This window comes from Grammomys surdaster, unplaced genomic scaffold (genome assembly GCF_004785775.1).
Source record: "Grammomys surdaster isolate TR1022 unplaced genomic scaffold, NIH_TR_1.0 206, whole genome shotgun sequence".
Taxonomy (NCBI): Eukaryota; Metazoa; Chordata; class Mammalia; order Rodentia; family Muridae; genus Grammomys; species Grammomys surdaster.
Window position 1 is genome coordinate 6,213,837 of NW_021604651.1, and position 7,419 is coordinate 6,221,255.

The window sequence follows — 7,419 nt, forward strand, 5'->3', positions numbered from 1 at the left end:
GGAAGGAAGGAAGGAAGGAAGGAAGGAAGGAAGGAAGGAAGGAAAGGGAACCAGTGAGAACCAGCCCTGACTGGTCACTGGCTGTACTGTTTAGGAAGAGCAGAGAAGGAAGGACTCCCTGCTGTCAGGAACAGGATAGAGGACGGGGATGTGGATTTGCACATGTTTGGTTGTTGGCTGGTTTTTAACTTTAGGTACAAATGGCTTTGCCAATGAATTTTGTAAAGTATTTAAGAACAAACTACACTGGCTCTATATGATCTCTTTCTAGGAAATAGATGAGTGCCTCATTTATGTCCTGCATCAGCCCAAAACCATAAACCAAAGATCAGACAAGAGAATTTTAGAGAAACATTCCCATGCAGATACAAAAATCCTTAAGATTGTCAATGATGGTCAGGACCACACACCATCCACAAAAGCCTAGGAGTCTGGCCACATCAAAGTCTGTAGTAGATGCCAGGAAGTGGTGGCACACACCTTTAGTCCCAGCACTTGGGAGGAAAAGGCAGGCAGGGCTCTGTGAGTTCGAGGCCAGTCTGATCTTCAGAGCAGTTCCAGGACAGCCAGGGTTACACAGAGAGCTCTTGTCTTGGTAAAACAAAAAACAAAAACAAACAAAAAATCAACAACAGTCTATATTATAGTCAGTCACAAGGCACCAAACCACAAAAAGGATTACACTAAACAGAGAAGGAATTTCCAAGTTAGAGCCCAGTGTGGACCAAAGTTCAGTTCTATCACCCATGTCAGAAGGTTCATAACCATCTGTAATTTCAGCTCCAGTGAATACAATATTTATTTGTTGACTTCACAAGCACCTACACTCACATGTACAACCCCCCACCCCAGGCACACATATATACACAATTAAAAAAATCTTTAAAAATATTTTAACTAATGAAACCCAATAATATACAACAAAATACTGTATCATTACCAAATGTGTTTATCACAGAGCACATGCTTAACTTCATTTAAAAAATAGCCCATTTAAGCTGCTCTATTCTCATATTGAAAAGTTTTATAATTATTCCAATAGCTTCAAAAAATATCATTTGACAAAATTCAACAGCCATTCATGATAACTCGCACCAAACTATGAATTTAAAAGGTCCTCATAGTGAGTCTCAGTGGTTAAAGACACTGTCTCCTTTTGCAGAGGACCTGGGTTCAGTTCCCAGCACCCACATGGTGGCTCAAAAATGTCTACAACTCCAGTTCCAGTTCCTTGTGTACACACAAGGTACACAGACATATACTGGGCAAAACAACCACACACATACAATTTTTAAACTTTTTTTTTCTTAAAAGATTTGAAAAATTAAATCTTCAAGATGATCTGTGAACTGCTAACTTCTAAACGTGCCATGACTGCTGCACTGAGACTCATGGCAGACTTGTGTGGTTATCCACACAAGTATCAAGAGAGTAACAACTCCAGCATGGATGAAGGAGGGGCTCACAAGTCCCCTCTTCTCACTGAGAAGCTATTGGCAGTTAATGGCTGCTGAGAAAAGGAGTCATTTTCTCTGTGGGTGTGGCCATTTGTAGATTCCCAATGCTGCAGTGGATGGTCCCACCCTCGGGTGTATATAGCCAGCATTAATTGAGACTCAGTTTTGAAAAAAATCCAAGAGGAGTAGGGGATGGATATTACTGAAATATATCGGACACAAGTATGAGATTCTCAAAGAATAAATAAAATAGTTTAAAAGGTCTTCAGGGGCTGGAGAGATGGCACAGCAGTTTATTTAAGAGCACTGGATGCTTTTCTAGAGGACCTGGGTTCAGTTCCCAGCATGCACATGTTGTCTCACAACTATGGGTAACTCCAGTTCCATGGGATCTGGTGCCCTCTTCTGACCTCCTCCAGCACCAGGCATGCATGTGATGCAAATAACATACATGCAGACAGAATACTCATAACATAAAAGTAACCAAGATATGTTTAAATATAAAGATCTTCAATTAAGAAAAGGTCTACAAATAATATCCATTATACTTTACAGTGAAAGTCTGAAACTCTTTCCACTAAGACTGGGAACAAAGAAAGTTGGCTGTAACTTCTGCTATTAGGCCCTTTCTCTCCTTGGCTTTAATCAAATGATATTACTGACTGAGAGCATGCACACCCCTTATCCAATCAGTCCACTTTACCCTCTGTTTCCCACCCATCCTGACTTCCTTCAGGATAAGTCTGTATTTGCTATTTTTACATCAGCGTTTTTAAAAAATATTTTTTGTTAGATTTATTGATTTTATGTATGTGAAAACACTGTCTTCAGACACACCAGGAGAGGGCATCGGATCCCATTCAGATGGTTGTGAGCCACTGTATGGTTGCTGGGAACTCAGGAAGAGCAGTCAGTGCTCCTAATCACTGAACCATCTCTCTAGTCCCATAGCATTCTTTGATAATTTGTTAAGAACTTATGAAAGCCGGGCAGTGGTGGTGCACACCTTTAATCCCAGCAATTGGGAGGCAGAGGGAAGCAGATCTCTGAGCTCAAGGCCAGGCTAGTCCTCATAGTGAGTTCCAGGATAGCCAAGGCTATGAAGATAAACCCTGTTTCAGAAAAGCAAAAATAAAAAACAAAACACAAAAAGAGGTTATGAGTTAGCAGGGATGTAGGTAGTTAGTGAGCCATCCCTCCAGCCCGCCTGAACTGCTCTTGTTCAGTACATGGCTTGAAGTCTTAGTGAAGCATTAAGTCAGGAGAATAAAAAAAAAGTGATATACATAGGAAAGGAAGAAGACATCTAGAAAACTGCAGAATACAAAATCAAAATACAAAATTTAGTAGCTTTTCTTTTTATTAATAACAGTAATTAAGGAAGAAATCAAGAAAAGAATCCCACTCACAATAACTTAAAATAGCCTAAGATTGAGCTAATAAAGGAAGTGAAAGACCTCCACTACAAAGACAACTCACTGAAGATCTGGGCATGATAGCACACAGTTGCAATACCAACACATATCTGGGTTGAAGCTGGATGAAGAAGTCCAGGGTCATCCTTGTCTATAGAATGAGTTAAAGGCTAGTCTTGATTACATGAGTTTTTGTCTCTAAAGAAATATGAAGAAGAAATAAATTGGACACACTAGAAGATTGAATAACCTCTCATGCAATCTACAGTTGGTAGAATAAAGATTGTGAAGCAGTTATAACATCCAAAACCATCATCAGATTCCAAACACCTATAAAATCCCAGTGACCTTCTTCACAGAATTAGAAAAAAAATCTTAAGTTTCATGTAGAAACCCAGCAAGATGCTAACCATAGGACCAGCCTGTGCTTCATAATTCTACCAATACTATGTAGCTTCAAACACTGAGGATATATACCTACAAAAGACACATACAAGCCTTCCTCATACCCAGACCATGTTTTGGTTGCCTTTGGTTGGGAGCCATCTTCCACTTAAAGCAGGAAGGTGGTGACCACAAAGGTGATGAAAAGTCTCTGGCATCACTCAGCCACAGCCACGACATTCTATGAAAAGCAGACAGTGTATGCTGGGGTTCAAGCTGACGATGAAAATCAGACAGAGCAATGCACAACTCATCATTCTTGCCAACTGCTTTGCCTAGAGAAAATCTGAAATAGAATACTATGTCATCTTGGCCAGAACTGGTGTCCTTTAGTACGGGTGTAATAATACTGAGCTGGGCACAGCATGTGGAAAATACTACACAGTGTGCACACTGGCTGTCCCTGACACAGCTGATTCTGTTATCATTAGAAGCATGCTAGAGCAAACTTCAGAAAAATGAACCAGGAAAGTATTTCCTTAACAAACCTCACCTACAAAACAAAACAAAACTAAAATTAAAAAAAGACAAATACAAGAATTTTCATAGCTTTATTCTTCAGCTTTCTCACAACAGTCAGAAACTGAATGGCTCAAATGTCTACTGAGAGGAAAATGAATCATTGACTGTTAAATTCAGACAAAGTAGCATCACATATTACAACAGAATAGATTATTGATATATGCACCAACATCATTTCACATACTGTGGTGTGTAAGAGAGATATCCAAAGAGTAAACAGTATCTACATCCATCATAAATGTTAAAAATATACAGAATGAATTGACGGTGACTGTGACATAACTCAGAAGAGTGGATATCTTGGAGAGGGCTGGTCAGAAAAACATATAGTGGATTCTTCCTGGCCACTAAAAATGTTGCCTTGAGTCAAGTATATTTGAATACATATAAAGAAATGTTCATGGGGCTGGAGAGATGGCTCAGCGGTTAAGAGCACTGACTGCTCTTCCAGAGGTCCTGAGTTCAAATCCCAGCAACCACATGGTGGCTCACAACCATCCGTAATGAGATTCGATGCCCTCTTCTGGTGTGTCTGAAGACAGCTACAGTGTACTCATAAATAAAATAAATAAATAAATCTTTAAAAAAAAAAAAAAGAAAAAAAAAAGAAATGTTCACTAGTGGATCATGTGCACAACAGTTGTTTCATAACATGATTGGATCATCTTGGGCCTGAAGAAATGGTCAGTGATTAATAACGGCTGTTCTTGTAGAGGACCCAAGTTTGGTTCCAAGAACCCATATGGCACCTCATCAATGATGAGTAACTCTAGTCCCAAGGGATCCACTGTCCTCTTTTGGCCTCAAAGGAAACATAGTACACAGAAATCCGCCTGCCTCTGCTTCCCAAGCGCTGGGACTAAAGGCGTGTGCCACCAATGCTCGGCACATATAGGAATTTTAACAGCACATTTCCTCAAATATATCCCTATCAATAAGCAACAGATGAAAAATATGCATATATACACATATTTGTTATTTGTATTACAGAAGGTTGTATCATGAACATTTGTTTTGTTTGGGAATATTTTCTATCCCCAAATTGTTCTACAGACATTCAGATTTTCCTATAGACAAATGATCTTATCCATTTCTGCTGCTACTGTAAACTGTGTATTCATTATGATAAACACAATCTGCCATGACTGACAAATCTCAGAGTTCATGTTGCAAAAATCTAATTCTCAATTTAGGGTCAGATCTTGTTCAGGTGACTCTGACATCTTGCAACTGTACTACCTGGAATATGAAGTCTCCTAACCATAGTAAGAAAGAGGCTGGAAGGTTGCCTAGGGGGTTTTAAGGACCAGGCAAAAACATTGCTTACATCAGTTCCACCCACACCCCACTAACCAAACTGCCAGGGAGTCTTCAACCTAACTGCCTCAGCACCCAGAGGGAAGAGACCACATAGCTTCTCTCTCCCCACAGCCCTCCACAGGCTGTTGGGGTATAGCTCAGCATGTCTAGTAGTGGGTAAGACCCTCGACTTGGTCGACAGTACCACAAAATGATAAACAGGTGAATGCAAAGTTAGTGATGGACTTCCCTTCAAATACATGGCAGCTACTACAGGGAGAAAGAAAACATGGATGGGTGGAGAGGCCTCCTCAAACTCCCACACAGAGCCGATTCATACTGTTCAGACTCCTATATAGAGGAGAAACATTATCACCCTCCTCTCATAATGTAGTAATGCATGCTTATTGTTCTTTTGTAAACTAGGCTGGCACCCACAGCATGAGAACTTACAATGGGACGGCTGCTTACCAGTGTGACTGACTTCTGCCTGAGAAGCTGGGCTGTGTGTGTACCATGAATCAGATGGATTTATTATGAACCCGTTTTTCCAGTTGTGTTACTCTAATTATGTGGTTTAATTATCTATTACTCAAGTCTAAGAAATATAAGTTCCAAAATTCAAAGAAAAGGCTTCATCCCTTTGAAGAGCCACTGGTAGGCCTGCTTCACGAAAACTTCAAGTAGGCTCCTTGAAGAGAGCCTGTTGAACTATGCAGGAGAGAGACCTGCTCACCCTGCAACTGTGATTGCCTCATTGTGCCTCACCCCAGCTCTGAAGTAAAATCAAAGGCAACTGCCAGCCCATCCTTCTGGTGCCTCTGGCCTGGAGAGTACTCATTTCCTTGGACAACTTGGACTCCTGACCACCATGAGGAATAAAGGTAGGCCCCATGTGTTGTGAACACACACAAACACACACACACACACACGCACGCACGCACGCACGCACGCACGCACGCACGCACGCACGCACGCACGCACGCACGCACGCACGCACGCACGCACGTGCAGGTGAGGACATTGGGGAGGGAGAAAAAGGGGGGAGAGAGGAGGGGGAGGAGAGAGGAGCACTTGCTTCTCAGCTTCTTTACAGGTTTAATGATAGTGAATTAATTGCCTTGTGAGATCACTCCATGTTTGAACCTAGACAGGCTTTTTGGTCAGACTAGGTCACTGTATATTAAAAGATTAGTCAACATCTTTATGTTTCTTTTCTTTCTTTCTTTCTTTCTTTCTTTTTTTTTTTTTTTTTGGTTTTTCGAGACAGGGTTTCTCTGTATAGCCCAGGCTGTCCTGGAGCTCACTCTGTAGACCAGGCTGGCCTCGAACTCAGAAATCCGCCTACCTCTACATCTTTATGTTTCAAATGAGAATTTTCAAAAGTGTGTCATTAGTGAAACAGAGTCAAAGCAGAGTTAGACACTACCCCTTCCCAAAGAAGGTGAATATAAATCTTAGCTAAAAGGTGTTGCTATGCAGTTTTTCACACAGAGCTCACATACCAATAGGAATCTTCAGCACTAATTATTGTCCAGTCATGGCCTCCAACTCAGACATTTCTGCCTTTATGAGACGGTGAACTGCTGTCTCCACTTGCTTAGATGAGTGACTTCACATGGAAAGGCTTAGAATAAATTGAGAGATAGGGAAATCACAGACAGAGAATGGTAACTTTGCATTTTGTCTAGAAACAACTCTTGTACATTTATTCTTTCAAGAGTTTGTCATACTTTAGAAAATATCTTAGTTATTTCATACTGGTAGGCATAAGAAAAGTGCACATTTTAAATTTCTTGAAGATAGCCATCTAAGTAGAGGTTCTAGAAGGCAGATGGACACGTGGCTCCTAAACTGAGAGGTCTGGATGGAGATGTGGATTTTCTAGCTCTGCGTGGATGATGAGTGAAGTCAAGATGGTGCCTAAGATCTCACTCTACCATAATGAGAGGTGGGGCTAGATCTAAGAGTACAGACTTCTATCAGCGAAAATTTTAATTTGACTAAGAACAAACACATAGTTTATTTAGTTATGCAGTAAGAAAACTAGGTGTGAGCAGTGCGCTGTTGATGGGCCTGAATGATGCCAGCAAACCACCGTCATCTTTCTCCTACAGCATATTTATGTCAGCCTTGAAGGATCCCAGGGACCCTTCTCCTGCTGCATGCATGCTGTGGGAGGAAAAGGGCAGAATGACGACATTCAAGTCTCCTCTCTGCCACGTGCTATTACTTTTTTCTTTCTTTTTTTCTTGTGGTACTAAGTGTTGAGCCCAGGCCAT